Here is a 16,619-nt window from a genome sequence, read left to right on the forward strand (position 1 = left end):
GAAGGAGCTGGGCCACTGAGTCCTCCTCAATCACTCAGATAAGGGTGATCTGACTTAGTCATCCTCAATGATTTTACATACTTGAGTAAGAATATTTATTTAAAGACAGAGCTCTATGTGTCACAGGTTGGCCTAAATTCTCTTACATATTAGAAGATTACCTTGAAACCTTGTGCTTCTGTTCCTCCTGTCTCCTCTGAGTGCTGGGATACAGGTATATACCACCAAGCAAGCCATGTGTGGTGCACAGAATGGAACACAATGACTGGGAACTCTTGCTTCATCCTGTTGAGGGCTGTAACCAAGTATCTTTTTATCTGCAGTCATGAGCCTGCTGAGTTCCTCATCTCTGGAACAATTGAAAAGCTCACATTTGTTTGCAAGTGGTAGCTCTTAATAAAAATTCTTCCTACTCCCCTAAAATCCTACCATAGGAGAGGTGGATGCAAGATGTTCAAGAGGTCAAGGCAAGCTTCAGCCACATAGCACACTGGAGGCAAGCTTGGGCTACAGGAAAGCTGTCTTTAACAAAACAAAATAGGTAGCAAATTGTAACTACTCAGCAGGTCAGTGAAGAGAACTCACAAAAGGCTAACAATAAATGCAGATATGACAAGGCCATACCACCCACTGATTTACTACCAAAGGAATGGGCACCCTACTTCCCAGAAACTTGCCCTGTCAAATGCATTGTCCCCTCCTCCCTCTCAAGTGGAGAAACCCTAGAAAAGGAAGGTACAAAGGGACTGGGAGGAGAGGGACTGTGGAGAGGGGGATGGTAGGAACCAGGTGCCATAAAAGGGGAAACAGCAAGAAATATGGAGGTGACTGTGAAGATCTCTGGGGATGAAGGAGAGAGGAAGGGAAACACTTAGAGAGGACACCACCAAGGATGATAAAAAATCCAGAGAAACATTATTTCTTGTTTATGTAGAGACACATAAAGGACTGTGTGGAAGCAAAGACAGCCCCCAACCCTGTGTCCACTCTACACAGATTCTGAAAACTCCAGATTTCACAGTCCTTATTTCTGCTCAGTGGAGCAGGGCTCAGGCCACGTGTTCTCCACAGCATCCCTTTTCTACTTTGTCTAATCCAACAGAAGCCCTGAGTTTCTGAGCAAACTCCTGAGCATAGGGTTTCAGCATTTAAGAGTGAAGATGAATTCTGTGGCTTTGAGAGCAGAGCCACCCCTTTACCTGAGCGATGGGGAGCTACAGGCAGACGCAGCAGCTTGGCTGTGTAGTGAGTGAGCTTTGGTGATAGTGACACCATTTCTCCAGCCGGCGCCTGGGTGTCCTCACCTTGAGCATCATGCACAATACACAGCCCACTGAAGTTGCAGAGAAGATGGTGAGGGAAATCCTAGGGATGTGGGTAACTCATATTTGTTGAAGATGTTCCCAACACACAGTCAAGTGACCCTGGTTGACAACACAGTTCTCTGCATCCTGGTGGCTCCATGACAGGTCAGGGCCCTTCTTTTCTGCTGGCCTTCCATACAGGACCAACTGCAGTTTCCTCATCTGCATTAAGCAGCCCCATTTCAGGGATGTCTGAGAGGAATATGTGGTTTGATGGTAAGAACCCTGCAGAGAGCCAACCTACATTGGATATCCCATGGAAAGAGGAAGGTTCAGAGGAAAATAAGCAGAATCCCCAGGTTGAGTGGAAAGAGGAAAGATGGCCAACTTCCCAGCTCCTGAGAGGTTGGAGAGATGTAAGTCTGCACTGTCTGCTCAGCCCAAGGTTTACTCTCCTTCCCAAGTGTAACTGTGTTGGATGAGTTTAAGTGCAGGCTCTCCCATGAGGTCATTCTCTCTGTGGCACTGCCATATTTTGATAACATCATGGTAAGGATGGCTGGTCCCTGTGGAAGCTGAGTAAAGCTTCCCTGGAGAAGTCACCTTCATGACTGGTAACTTCATCACTGGAAAGTTCCAGAAACCAGAGAAACTGAGGAAGAATGCCTTTTCCAGCATTCTCTCTGTAGCCAACAATAGCAGCTCCGTTTCTGGGTTTGGATCTTCCAAGGATGAGAGATTGCCTTTCTGCTGAGTCTAGATTGGTGTGTGGATTATGAATCATTTATCTGACAGACACTGGGGCCTGGTATCTCAGAACCCCAAGACACATTTATGTGCCCAAGTGTATACCTGACTTAAGAAGAGTTATCACACTTCACTTGATGATTATCCGAGGAGCCACAGTTAAAACAATCCTGATGCCCATGAAAGCTCTCTTTGTGTGATAGATCCAAGCTCACCAGTCTCTGTAAATAAGACGGGCTGTCACTATTGTTTTTTGTTGTCTCCCAGAACTGGAAGGTCAGACCCTGTACTTAACACCCACCCACCCCCACACACACACACACACACACACACACACACAACAATAAAGAAGTCATGAGCTGGATGGGGAATAGGAGAACCTGAGGGCTAGGATCATGACTGAAGTAGACACAATTCTCCTATTTGGTGTTCTCAAAAATATATGAAATCATTAATTTAGACAAAACCTAGAATTGAAGTTTTGAAGGAAACTAGAAGGTGCACAGGGACTGTGTGGGCTAGATAGTAAGTGATTGAATTTTTTCCAGAAAAACAGAGAAATCATGAAACATTTGGGAAAGTTGCAAAAGCTGAGAAAAAAAAATCTGGATTAAAATGATCCATCACTAAAGCAGTGAAAGAAATGATGGGAAAAGACAGTGGAAAATACTGTCTAATTTTAAGTTATCTTGAGAGTAAAATCAAATATCACAAGCCATGACAATTTTATGGTGCACCTTTGGAGTTCACTAGTTCATGGTATTAACTCACATGGAAGCACAGGCATTAAGGAAGAGCCCCCTCTCTGAGGTAAAGGACAGAACAGACTGTAGACACAGACTCTGCTTGAAAGAGACTCACATTTTCTTTTAGACTGCGAGTTTCCTGAAGACAGGAACATTCATTAGTCGTGTTGACCTCTGCACCAGTAGGTGATCCCCAGGGATTGATATCTGACTGAACACCTGACTGAAGTACCTGGTTCTCAGGGGGACCCACAGCCGGGAGTAAACCCAAAATCTGACCTTCAGAAACAAGTCTGTATTTCAGGACCTGAGAAAGGAAGTGCAATGGCGAGTTCTCCTGTGGACAGAGGCAGTGGGGTGGGGGAGGTGCGCCCTAGCTGGCACAGCTCTGGAAAAGGAGCAGAGAGCATGCTTTCCTTAACTCTGAGGTAATAGGATTGTCCACCTGTGGTCTGGATGTGTCTCTTCTCACTAGAAAGCAGGAGTCCCATGACCTCAACATGACCAGTCAGGAGAGTCCCGATTCGCTAGCCAGTCTGATTGGCCAAGTTCTGGCCATGTGACCAGTGAGGTCCTAGACTGAGAGTTACAGTTGGTGTCAGGTGGCTGAGACAGTTGGTAGCCTGGCTGCTATATCTAAGGTTAAGGTTTCACTAGGACTCCGGTGGCAGAGAAAGTGAACTTGGGCGGTGCATGCCATTTCAGGAGAGCAGCGCCTGCCTACTCTTCCAACACTCAGGTACAGCCTAGTCTTTCCAGTCTTGCTAATGATGTGGGTCCCTCACCTTGCCTTCTCGGCTTGTCGGAACCACTTTCATTGGGTTGAAGGCACTGACATTGTCTTCCCACTGCTTAGTTAATGGAGGCCTCTGGGCTGCAGGAGTCTGGCTTCTGAACCTCCCAGGACCCTGCAGCCCACAGTGGACAGTCTCTGGTGACTGCGACACCCAGGACCTGGCCCAGCACAACCCTTGTGCGCCATCACAAGGAAGCAGAGCCCTGTCTTCTTTCATGTCCCCATGTTAGGCCCAAGCTTCTCCAAACAAGCAGATTCTGCATAGGAATGAGAACACCATATTTGTTTTTGGAGACTTGGCTTGTTAAATGTAGTGTTATCCTTGGTTCTACCTATTTTCTGGAAAATGGCTATATGTCATTCTTAAGGCTAGGCATGTTTTTATCCTGTATAGTCTTCACATACACACTTCTGTGCATTTCAAACTCACCGTATATTCACGAGTGAACTGATGGTGAACATGAGCTTTTAAATGTGTTGTTCAACTAGTGTGAAGTATCAAGGGCTCTAGTTTAGGTTTGTTGCATCTTTTAAATGAAAATATTGGCTTAGTATTTGGTTTATTGTAGTTTTAATTGTATAGGTATGTGTGCACAAGTGTGACTGTCAGCGGACAATTTGTGAAGCCATTTCTCTCCATACACCATGTGGGCTCCTGGAATAAAACTTCAGTCATCAGGTCTGGTCGTCAGCAGCTCTACCCACTGAAGCAGCCAGCTTTCTGTTTGTCTGGGTTTGTTTATAGTGTAACATTGGCTTCCAGAACACATCGGAAAGTGTCCCTTCCCTTCTATTTTATGAAATTATTTTAGGAATATTGGTGTTCATTAAATGTCTGGTAGAATTTGCTTTATGTATGTGTCTGACCTTGGAATTGTTTGTTGATTTATTTTTGATTAACTTTTCTATTTCATTGCTTCTTATTAACCTATTCAAGCATTTTATACACACACACACACACACACACACACACACACACAAACACACACACAAACACACACATATATGTGTACTGCCTTGGGGTTGTATTCATTGTTATTCTTCTGTGACCCTGAAGTGCACTGTAGGACCCTCTCACCATTCTCCAACTTTTCCATTTGGGAATTGAGAGCTGTAAATCTTCTTGCTGACATGCTTCTCTTGTGTGTGATATCATGGTTTTCATCTCATTGTTTTGTCAGCTTGTGTTAGGATGGAAATTGTAAAGCAACTTGCAGGCAAGTGAAGACAGTGGGTGAGGATGCAGCTGGACCTGGAGGCCAGGATCTCTGAAAGTGTAACCCTGTTGGGTCACCTCAGGATCCTTGGCAAAGGCAGTTTTACATGGCTGTGCCACCTCCACAAAGAGGTGTGGGCTTCTGTCAAGATCCTGAAAAAGGTTGACAAAAATGACACAGACAACAGGACTGAAACTGGCATCAATCAATTAAGCTTCTGGGCCATCTAAACATCGGTGTATGTGATGTGTATGATGAAGAGTTTCCAGAACGGTCTGAATATGGCAGTCAATACATGAGCAGCTTTGTCAGGGCATGGGGTTCGGGGTCTGATAGCTAGCTTGTTTTTTTCAGAAAGCAGCTGGGAGTTAGCATGGTCCAGTTATATCTGTTATCCAGTGTATTAAGTGGTATGGCCACTCTGGTGTGTTCTCCTTGAGTCCAGACACTTTAAAGATTTCATGAGGATCTAGAAGAGTGTGTCTAACCCTGTGGGAAAATTATCATTGAATTTGGTTGAGCAGCATGGGAGAGTGGAGGTCACAAAGTGTTAGGCATCAGGCCTTGCTGGTGTCTCCCTCGCAGATACCCCATATACACTGGAAGCTATTAGTATGTAGTGCAGACGTGGAGGTGTCCATCAGAGTCCAGTGAACCACCAGGGTGCTGGCTGCCCCCATTGCTGTGTGTAATCGGCCTGATTTCTAGTACATCATGTGGATGGAGGGTGTGGATCTTAGGATAGTACGTGCAGCTGGAGGACAGCAGAGCATGTCAAGTCGAGATGATTTACCTGCATGTGAAGCTGGAGTTTTGCAGTTAGTGATCAGGAAGTGGGGAAGGGGTTTTGGAGAGGCAGGGTGGGGTTGTTATCTGTTCTCCCTAGATAAGCTGTTTTTGAAAGTGTGGAGTGTGTTTTGCATTTTTGCAACTACTAGATGTTGGGGTGGGGCCAGCTGCATTTTCTCTGCAATCCTCAAAGAGCTGGCTTCCTGGACATGTGAGCTCAGTTTAGGGAATCAGATTTTATGGAGGTTCTTTTAAGAATTATATATCTTTCTTTTCACTCAGGAGGGAGGAGTGAAGCCAGCCTCTGCCTCTCTCCTGACATGCAATATGACTAGTCTTAATGAAAGCTGAGATAAGGAGGTGGGAACAGGCCTGGCCAGATCATTCTGCCATAGATGTAACTTGGGAAGTACCATTCTGGTGACTTATTTGCTGACTAGTAACTAAGAAAGACCAGGAGGCTCTTTGACAAGTGGTGGGTGCTGTCGTCTGGTACATGCCAGGGACAAAACCCTGCACAGAGGTTGTCTACCTGAGATGCATGAAGGCTGGTCACTAGACCCTGGTCCTAGCTGCTCTGGGAGATGTGGTGGCACTAACAGCTGTTGCAGCAGGCTATGCACTCATCCAAATGCTAATTATTCCTGTCTCTACTTTTGTGTCAGTGGCTATTCCATTCCCTGCAAGCCCGATTATTTCTTAACTGTCATAAAAAGAGGCTAGGACTTACCTAGGCTGTACCTCATCTTCATGAGCATAGGCCGAGGAAGTCAGCTGTCAGGCTGCAGTGGAGCCAGGATGTAAGCCACACTTGGAGTGTCCTCATATAGGGATCACCATGCCTCTGGTCACCCTCATCCTCAGGGTTTCTTTTAGTCCTTTGGACCTGGAAAGGTAGCATAGCTCTGGGGAACCCCAGTTCTCTGCTCTGGGTTGGAAGGAGCCCACCATCTTTTCATGCTCTGGAAGAGACTGGTCTTCCTTCCTGTGCCACATTTATCAAAAAAAAAAAAAAAAAAAAAAAAAAAAAAAAAAAAAAGTCCAGATCAGAAAAGGACTCACCCAGGGTCTCTTTCATTTCAGGTCTGTATCTAGCCTTCTGTAGCTGATTCATTTCCCTCCTGACTTCCTCATCTAAAAGTGTGGCTGTGGATTTGAATCAAGCATTCTGTGCTGGCAATGCCAGGTACACCAGAGATATGTTTGCAAAGGGACCGGGAGACTCAACTCTTATGTGTTGAAAAATTCTATTGGGCAGTGTTGGCACACGCCTTTAATCCCAGCACTTGGGAGGCAGAGGCAGGCGGATTTCTGAGTTCGAGGCCAGCCTGGTCTACAAAGTGAGTTCCAGGACAGCCGGGCCTATACAGAGAAACCCTGTCTCGAATAACCAAAAAAAAAAAAAAAAAAAAATTCTATTATGCAACAACATCCAGGTGGTATTGTTTCCAGGTTCATCTTTTCTGATGAAACCCAGATATCTGCCCACAAGCAAAGAATTCATATTCCTCCCAACAATTAAAGAGCAACAGAGTAAGAACCAGGTCTCCTAGTAATGCCCACTTCTCAACATACACACATTTGAGTCCTATTCTCTGCCCTGACAGAAGGCAGTCTGAGATGGTGTTGGTCTGCAGATTCCATACTCAGAACCCCTTTCTCAGAGCCAAGTCTGGTAGAGAGTCTTTCCTCAGAGTCCACAGTCACCTGTTTGCCTGGCAATGAATTTAATACATGGATCTTGCTGGGGTATTCAAATTTAGGGGCAAGCACCCTGGAAGCAGTCTTGGATGACATTGTGTGACCCCAGGAATATAAGCAGCTATCAGGGCATACCTAGGGGCATAGTGACAGTTCCTGTTGCTTTGGATGGTCCATACACATTAACTCTACTGTATGCCAGGCCCTAGTGTCATGCAGGAAGGTTTGCCAGCCTGAAGGTTGCTCTAGATGTATCCAAGAAATGGAACAAAATGTTTATTGCTCCTATCTGGGTAGTGTCATGGCATCTTGAGATCTTGCAGTGTGTGTGTGTGTCACTTTGGCTTCTACACTCAGAGGAAAATGTATCTTCCATCTTCAGTGACTCTGGTGGTAAGGCTTTCTGGACACCTTTTTCTTTCTCGGTTGTTCTTTTTTTTTTTTTTAATTTTTTGTTTTTTTTTTTCTTGTTGTTGTTGTTTTTAATTCTTTCATCTTGCACTACACTGTTTCACACAGCAGGTGGCAGTAAGAGACAGAGTGCTCCAATCGAAAGATGGCAATGTGGTTTAGACCTTGTGCTGACACAAAGAGTGCAAGTAAGACAATAAAAGAATAAAAGGAGATTCAGGAGAATCTCTAGGCACACTAGAGCATGAGGAGAGTAAGGCAGGCCCCTGAGACGTCTTCTGTAAGGACAGCTTTACTCCTGTCAAACACTGAGCAGCAGCAAGGAGAGTCCCCAGAACACAGTGTTTGAAAATGAAGAGGCCTGGACCTGTGTTATAAGATGGATTCCAGACACTGGGGATGTTTCTCAATGGGGGAACAGAGTTTGATTGTCCTGAGGATCATGTGACAATGTTCTTTACATTCTGTGAACCCAGGTGGAGAGAGAACAACCTCCCAGAGAGGTGGGGGAAAGGAGCTTCCCTGAGAGGAGAGAAGAGGACCACCCATATCAGTCTTGCTAGTGAGGAGGGTCCTCACCCTGCCTTTCCAGCTTGTCTGAGTCACTTTGGTTGGGTTGTAGACACCGACCCTCTCTTCCCACTGCCTGGCTAATGGAAGCCTCTGAGCTGCAGAAGTTTAGATTCTGAAGCATGCAGGACACTGTGTAGTCCTCCTGTTGTAATTTCAGAAGCATGCTTGTTCTTTTGCCAGGGACTGTGGCCTCTGCTCCTGACTTATCTCTGAGTTGAGCTACCATCAGCTCCCACTCCCGACTTGCCTGTTCCTCTTTGCTTGGCTCTACCAAACTTTCAGCTGCTGCTTTTGCCTGGGAGCCACATTACCAGCCCCACCAGAGACCTTTGAATTCACAGATAAAAACCCACACTCAGCCTTACTCTTTTAGAATTTGCCTACTAGCACAACTGCCAGGCACTGAATGAATCTCTTGTCCCAACCTTATCAGCTATTAGCTAGCATCTGAGAACCACCTGCCTGGGGTGAAGGCCACAGGCCCTCGTACCCCAAGGACTTCCATAAGCACTGCTTTCTATTTCTACTCCTCCCAATGTGTGGCTCCAAAACCCCCTCTCTGTTTTTCTCTCATCCCCCTTTTCCTCCTGGGACCTCGAGGCCCCACCTTTACCCTCTGCCTAGCAGTTTGTTGCTACCTTCTTCACTGACCAAATCAAGAACCAATTAGAGAACCAGATTTTAGTATCAGATGTACACCATTGGTTAAGCTAAGCCAGAAGTAAGGGACAAGTTAGGAGTGGGACCAATGGCAGCCGATCTTGGACCAGAGGTAGAATGTGGGCCCCAGTCCTGGGAAAGCATGTATTGTGGTTTAAAATTACCTGCAACACACTTCCTAGACAATCTGTGGTGACTGAGACATTCAGCCCCCTAGAGGACTCATGCCATGTGGGCAATTCCAGGGAAGCAGAGCCCTGCCCTCTTTCATGTCCCCTTTTTATATTCAGGTTCCTCCAAACGTGCAGATTCTGAAGGGACAGAAAACACACCACAGTTGTCTTTAGAGACTTGGCTTGTGACATATAACGTTATCTGTCTTTCCACTTATTTTCTGGGAAATGGCAAAATGTCATTCTGGTTTTTTTTTTTATATATATATAATTTATTTTACATTTTAGATGTCATCCCCTTTCCATGCTTTCCCTTCCTTGAACCTCCTATCCCATCCCCCCCCACTTTTTTTTTTTTTTTTTTTTTTGCTTTCATACCATTTTATTTACATGCATATATTAAGGTCAGTTCTAGGTTGGGTGTCTAGCAATACAATAGATGCAAATAGTCAAGGAACAAGCAAGACAATAAACACAAATAGTCAAAGAACAAGCAAGGCATTAAACACAATTACATGAATACTCCCTTGTTCACTGTTTCTAAGGGCTTATCAAGAGGACCAAAATATCTGAGCCAACTTCCCTGTCCTAGCCCAAGCTTTAGGCAAGGACAAGGAAGTAGGCTTCAGGCAGGAATCTGATATTAGGCTACAAAAAAGAAGGAACTTCAGGCAGGAATCTAAAACTTAGGCTAGAACAAGGAAGTAGGCTTCAGATATGAAAATGACCTTGGGCTAGCACAAAATGTTCTTCTTAAGGCTAGGCTTGCTTTTAGTAAGGATGCAGCTGGACCTGGAGGGCAGGTCCTCTGAAAATGTGACCCTTTCTGATCATCTTGTTATCCTCAGGACCCTCCACTGAGCAGCTTTCAAGATCTGTGCCACCTTCACAAGGAGGTGATGTTCACGTTCAGGACCCTGGAAAGGGGTGACAAAAATGACTCACTCAACTTGACTAAAATTGAAATCCTTAAATTTCTGAAGGATCCAGACTTCATCGTCTTAGTTAGGGTTTTATTGCTGTGAGCAGACACCATGACCAAGGCAACTCTTACAAAAGACACACATATTTGGGGCTGCCTTACAGATTCAGAGGTTCAGTCCATTATCATCAAAGCAAGAACAGGTCTTAAGCCCTCACCCACAGTGACACAAGGCTACACCTCCCAATATTGCCTCTCCCTGGCTAAGCATATACAAATCATCACAGTCATGAAGCTGTGCCACACCAGAAAACATATCTTCAAGGTTCTGTAAATTGCTAGATCTGGTGAGCCACATTGAGAAGGTCAGCTGTCTACAGGGGGAACAGGTTTACCACATCTTCCCACAGATGGTTTGTTCAGTTCACTAAGCAATGAGAACAGTATTTCAGAAAGGGACATCAAACTGTGTGACCTTGTCCTGGCCATCAAGTCACCTCTCCACAGATGTTCATGGATGGTGGTGGTTTAGTGTGTGGTGTGGTGAGGTCAGATCCCCAACATATTATGTGTGGCACAGAGGGTCTCTCCAGCTGGATCTGATCACAGCATTATATTGGCAGGTACAGTTGGATGTGGTAACAACAGGGCCTGATAACCTAGAGCCTTAAATATGTGCTGAATAAGCACCTTCCACCCCGTGAACAGGAAATAAAAGCTTACCAGTTAGGTGGCAATAAAATTTCTTCCCAGGGGGAGACTTAGCATCTACCCTTCTTCCTAAGGTCCTTGTGACACACACTGACAGGATCCATGCTGGGAATCAATGAGTGTATAGGGTTAACTTAGAATGCAGTGGTCAGTGGTTACCCACAGAGGTACCGGTGTTTCTCCTTGCCAAGATGACTAGAAAAGTTAGTAGCCAGGGAGGTTGATGTCCTCCACATACATCTATGCAATATGGAGGTCCCCTTCTCTTGTCTTTCCTGACTATACACTTGAGCACCTGTGCAAGGCCATGTGAATTTAGGGAAGAGTTGCATACAACATTATTTGGTTGTGAAGACTCTCTTCCTGGTTTGCAGATGGGTCTCTTGTATTTATACACTCACCTGATAGAAGGAAGAAAAAGAGAAAGGTGTTCACACACACATACACACAAACACACACACACCATATACACAAATACACATATCACACAAACGTCCACGACACATAGATGATAGAACACATAGAAGTTCTCTATGTCTATGTACATGGGTATCGTTCTAATTAGAAGGTTCCATGCTCCTAAATTATGTTCCAAGCGCATTTTACATCAGGGAATGGAGTTTCAGTTGAAGTGGGGTGGAGCAGGGATAGCACATGCCGTTCCTAACAGAAGAATCTATAAGAAAATGAACAGAGAGGCAAGCTCTGAGAAGTGAGTACAGTAGCTGGTTAGCTGTTTAATATGCAGCCATCCAATGTTTTTCCATATATCAAAAAGAAATCTTAGTTGTCTTCATTTGACCAGGGTCTACTAACACATCTGGTTTTATTTTCCCAAGTATTGTTTGTTCAGTTTTTAAGTATTTCTTACAACATATTTTGTTCCTATTCTTTTTTTCCCAAAAATTCTCCCTCACTACCCACCCAACTTTCTATTTTAGTCTTAAGGAAAGCAAATCAAATAAACAAAAACAAAAAAATACTGGTTTAGTAGTCAGAATTTTAAAACATGACTAGCATTTAGAAAAATATCTAATACAAGTAGAAAGGCCTTGAAGGTAAAGTTATGCATGATTACAAAAAGATACATTTAATAGTCCTAAACTAACAGAGTAGCATTGTCTTCACAGTTTAAAATAATCGATCTTATAATGGTACTGGTTATTGGAATCAAAATGTATTCTAACCTGATGAAAATTAAAATTCAATATACTATTTTCAGATTCAGTAATATCAGGGTAAAAATTAAGGTTTTTTCTTTTAGGAATTTGGCAGCTATACAAAAATATAGTGGAAAATGAAATTATTTTGAGAAAGGAACTAGTTAATGTCCTCCCATACAATGTTAGGACCTGTGGGCCTGGAGAGGTAGCTCAGTAGTTAAAAGAACTGGCTGCCTAGGAGAGGAACAGGAATCGAGTCCCAACACTCGAATGGAGGCTCACAGCCATGTGCAACTCGATTTCCAGGGGAAAGTGCTTGGCATACAGTAATTTCCTCCCAAGATGTACAACCAATAAATACTCACATCCAGAATATACGTTCCTATAAATCAATGAAGAGAAAGGCTGTTAAGAGTGGGAGAATGGCTCAGCTGCATGTAATAAAACCGAAATATAAACAGGCACCAAACATAATAAAGTCCCAGACCACATCAGCTAATACTAAAATTACTAAAGTGGATGATATTGGGAAAGAGGTTTCAGAGGGACACAAAATGAGTCCCCTCATATGCTAGTGGAAAACTTTGTACACTGGAGCTGGAGCCCAAAGCTGTACAAGCTATTTATAGCATCAGGCATGGAGGAAGCAGATTCCAGGGGAGTCACAGCAATTAAATGTGGTATGTGAACATCTGTCAACATTGTAATGAATAGAGAAATCTGGACCCATTAAAATAATTTGAAACTACTTAATACAAATGACTCAGATGTGGCTCTACTGAGCAAGGCTGCATCATCCTATGCTACAATGTGAAGTGGAAGATGCCAGACAGAGAGGAGACACAGGATGAGTGAGCCAGGCTGCTGAGATGAGCAGGACAAGCTCAGGGTATAAAGATGCTACTTAAATGTGAGGAGGAGGTTCCTAAAGCAAGGTGACATCCTTTACAGGAGGAGGGGTGATGACAGAGGAGCACATGGGCTTTGAGGGGTTGACAGAACCCTGCATGTTTACCCTGGGTGTTTGTGTACTTGTTTGTTTTGTACTAATGAGTTGACATCACATATAAGTTTGGCTATGCTTTATTTTATACTATAAACAAATATGTGAAGAACATGAAAGAAGTGGAGTTGAGATCTGGTGAAGTAGTGGGAGACGAAAAATGGCTTGTTTCATTCAGAGCTTTGTGGGAGAGATGCAGAATTGAAAGAAAAATGTGGGAGGAAAGAGGGGAGGTTGAAATTTGACAGTCAATGGGGGCAGATAGGGTCTTTGATCTCCTCAGAGCTTGAAGGATTTCAAAGTAGGAAAGCAGGTTTCCAAATGATCTGCATGGAAATCTTCCAACAGAAAACCATCTACAAGCTGACAGATATTGTGTAAACCACAGTGGCACGGACACAGCATCACGTGAGCTGCATGTCCACATGTCAGCAAGGTGATGGCCTGGACAGCATAGATTTAGGTCTCAAGGAAGCGCACTGAGTGGACTCAATGTGATGTCTGTGGTTTCTCTGCAGGCTTTGCTGTGTTATTGGACCTGCCTGTGTGACATGGCCCTCAGTAACCAACCATGGCTACACATTGCAGGTTCTATTCCTGCTCTAGTCAGAGGAATGTGGACTGTGGATAGTCACTGCCTATCACCCAAGCTTAGGTAAGTGGTGATAGGGGCTTAGCCTGCATCAAGGTGAGTAGAGGCTTCTGGGAGAGGTGATCTCTATGTCTGTTCTAGATATACAGGTAGAGATTCTCCTACCTTGGATCTGGGAATGAAAGTTTGTGATTATTGTCTTCGTGCTCCATTCTATACAGTAACACATCAATGTGGGACAGTGAAGGGAAGACATTGGGCAACAGACCTGGGTGGGGTCTTCACAAGGGTGTCTCATCCTCAAAAACAAGTAATGTTTTGTTGTCTCTGTCATGACAAAAAGATTAATACTAACTGCACAGCAATGGGACTCTGTGAGGGTGACACCTCATAGTCACTTTCCCACATGCCCTGTCTCTCCATAAACTGCACTGAGGTAAAAGCAATGCTGACTTTCCCCTGCTCTATCATTGTAGGACAGAAGCAAACATCTGTACTGAAAGACAGGAGCAAGAACCAGGAAAGAGCTCCTATCTGGGAAAGAGTCATGATCACAGAAGGAAGAGCTCCAGAAAGAAAAAGAGTTTCTTTGTAAGAAAAAAAACAAGTTTATTAACAGGAGGCATTGTGGAAACAATGGCTGGCCAGATGGGACATCTTCTAGAAAATCCTGGTGTGGGAAGGCAAGGATGGTCTGAGCCACCTGCTTCTTGACCTATTCTGGTGAGGTCTACCTGGTGTCAGAGGCTCACTGGGCAGCAACTGAAGACCAGGAGCAGTCAGTTCTCCTGTAGTTGACTTGATGGTTCCCTTTGGGACTCAGAAAGCACCCACAGCCCATTCCTTTCTTTGTAATTTGATGTGAGTCAAGGTTTTTATGGTCAAACCCTGGTTGCTGTTAGTCTCCAATATCTCTGTATGTAAATGAATGCTGGTCCCCCCAGGGTTGCTAGGTGGACACTGGTGTATTACAGTGGTCTCCTTCTGTCTCTTCCTGGAGGCTCTGTGATGTTTGATGCCAGCTTCCTTTCTGTCTTTGAGTTAAGAGGGGAAGGATGCTCAGCAGGACTTGGGTCAGACAGTTTCTCTGTCCTCAGTGCAGTGTTCCTGGGTTTCAGCCCATTCCCAAAAGTGCTGCATAAAAGGCAAGCCACCTTTTTTGCCCTAATACAAAGGCCCTTCCATATGATGATATGTATATCTGTTCTGTTCTGATGTTCTGATGGCCTGTGAGCACAGGCCCCATCATTTTGCTACAGTTACAATGAAGATCCCCAAACTCGGGAGACCCTCACTCAAGTCTCAGGAAGTCATGGTCACCCAAAAACTCACAAGACACTGTACCTGGATGCAATCAGCAGAGGCTTTATTAGGGAGACTTGGCTGGTCAATGGTCAATTTATTTGCTCACATAGGAGGTGAATTGACAAAGACTGGTTGGCTGAGGGGCTTTTTAAAAGGGGAAAGCCATAAACCAGGGGAGTGAGAAGGGGGTGAGGGGTTGCTAAGGAAATATAACATAAAAATAGTGGAGAATTCCAGAGGAACCCAACCTAAGTGAGTCAGGGTCATGTGGAAAACACTCTGTATACCCATTCCTCTCAAACATGTCGTCTTGCCTTGTCACTTGCTCAACTATTTCTCAGTTGTTGCCCTGTCATCCTGTCATCCTATCATCATGGTTACTAGTTTCTCAGCCCCACCTAGATGACTTGCATTTTTCTTTGTGGTCAGGAATGTGTCTTCTGCTTTGGGCCTTCCCAACCCACAGGTGGGTTCTCTTCCCTGAGGTCTAAGGAATGTTAATTAATCCCTCCCTTTCTCACTTGAATGTTAATCTAGCAAGTGTCCTCTGACTCAGGGACAATGTACCCCTCCCAGGATGTGGAATGTATCCCAGGGCAGTGAAGGCCCAAAATCTTACATTTAGTTCTGTTTTCTTGGAACTAGTGAACCTGCATTCTTTTGCTCAGGTCTAGGGATCATAAAAACTTTCTATATTTTCCATGCCCTTTAAAGAAAAGTCTAAAGAAAAGCCTGTATATATTTTATAAAATAATCTTCATAATTTTTCACTCTACAGCAGCTTTCTGGGTTGGAGATGGGGGGCTGGGCAGGCTGAAAGAGTTGAGACCTGCTCTTGGAATAATAGCTTTGTCCCTGAAGCTGGGTCAGTTTCCTGGATGGGAGGATCTGATGGGGGTTCCCTGTTGTTCTCCCACAGTAGTTGCCTGTTGCTCCTTATGGTGCTGGAGCACCTGACATTGGTGAGTAAGGACTGAGGCAGGCCTGATAGCTTTAGTATCCAGGCTGACCCTGGGCAGGTTCCCATTGTGCTTCCTAATGGGATTTAGGTGGTTTTTGTCAACATAACCTTTGAGAGTTATTGAATACAGTCTCTGTTTCCAAGGTAGGCTTTCAGTTGGTAGGACATGACACTACACAGGTCCTACTCTTGAAACAAAGAGGCAACCCTTCTTCTTCTCTCTGTATATAAGCTTCCTGCTCTCTGTGGTCATGGATAACATGAAACCTGCATTTTCCAAGCAGTGTTCTCTCATCCATCCTTGACTGAGCAAGGCTGCATCATCCTATGCTACCATGTTAAATGGGAGATGCCAGACAGAGAAGAGACACAGTATGAGCGAGCCAGGCTGCTGAGATGAGCAGGACAAACTCAGGATTATCAAGATTATTCTTAAATGTGAGGAGAAGGTTCCTACAGCAAGGTGGCTTTCTTTGTAGGAGGGAGGGTAGATGACAGAGGAGCACATGGGATTTGAGGATCTGACAGAACCCTGCATTGTTACTCTGGGTGTTTTTACATTTGTTTGTTTTATACTAATGAGTTGACATAACATATACATTTTGTGGTATAAACTTCATTTTACACTGTAAACAAATATATGAAGAAAATGCAAAAAGTAATGTAGCTGAGATCTGCTGAAGAAGTGGGAGATGAAGAATGTGTTGTTTCATTCAGGACTTGGCAGAGGGTGCATAATTGAAAGGATATTATGGGAGGAAAGAGGGGAGGTTGAACTTTGACAGACAGCTGATGCTGGGAGACTTTGATCTCTACCATAAAGGAGGATCATAAAGTAGGAACTT

The 16,619-nt window shown here is 44.3% G+C and overlaps 1 long non-coding RNA gene across 3 annotated transcripts in view; it reads left to right on the forward strand.

Moving 5' to 3' along the window:
• Positions 1-14,697, forward strand: part of LOC143443261 (uncharacterized) — an 85,863-nt gene extending 71,166 nt beyond the window's left edge. For all 3 annotated transcript variants that reach the window (XR_013112067.1, XR_013112068.1, XR_013112069.1), the window contains 2 exons: positions 13,435-13,571; positions 13,985-14,697. This is a non-coding gene — a long non-coding RNA (uncharacterized LOC143443261). The remainder of the gene's footprint in view (positions 1-13,434; positions 13,572-13,984) is intronic.
• The last annotated feature ends 1,922 nt before the right edge of the window (positions 14,698-16,619 follow it).

The sequence above is a fragment of the Arvicanthis niloticus genome, chromosome 8 (assembly GCF_011762505.2).
Source record: "Arvicanthis niloticus isolate mArvNil1 chromosome 8, mArvNil1.pat.X, whole genome shotgun sequence".
Taxonomy (NCBI): Eukaryota; Metazoa; Chordata; class Mammalia; order Rodentia; family Muridae; genus Arvicanthis; species Arvicanthis niloticus.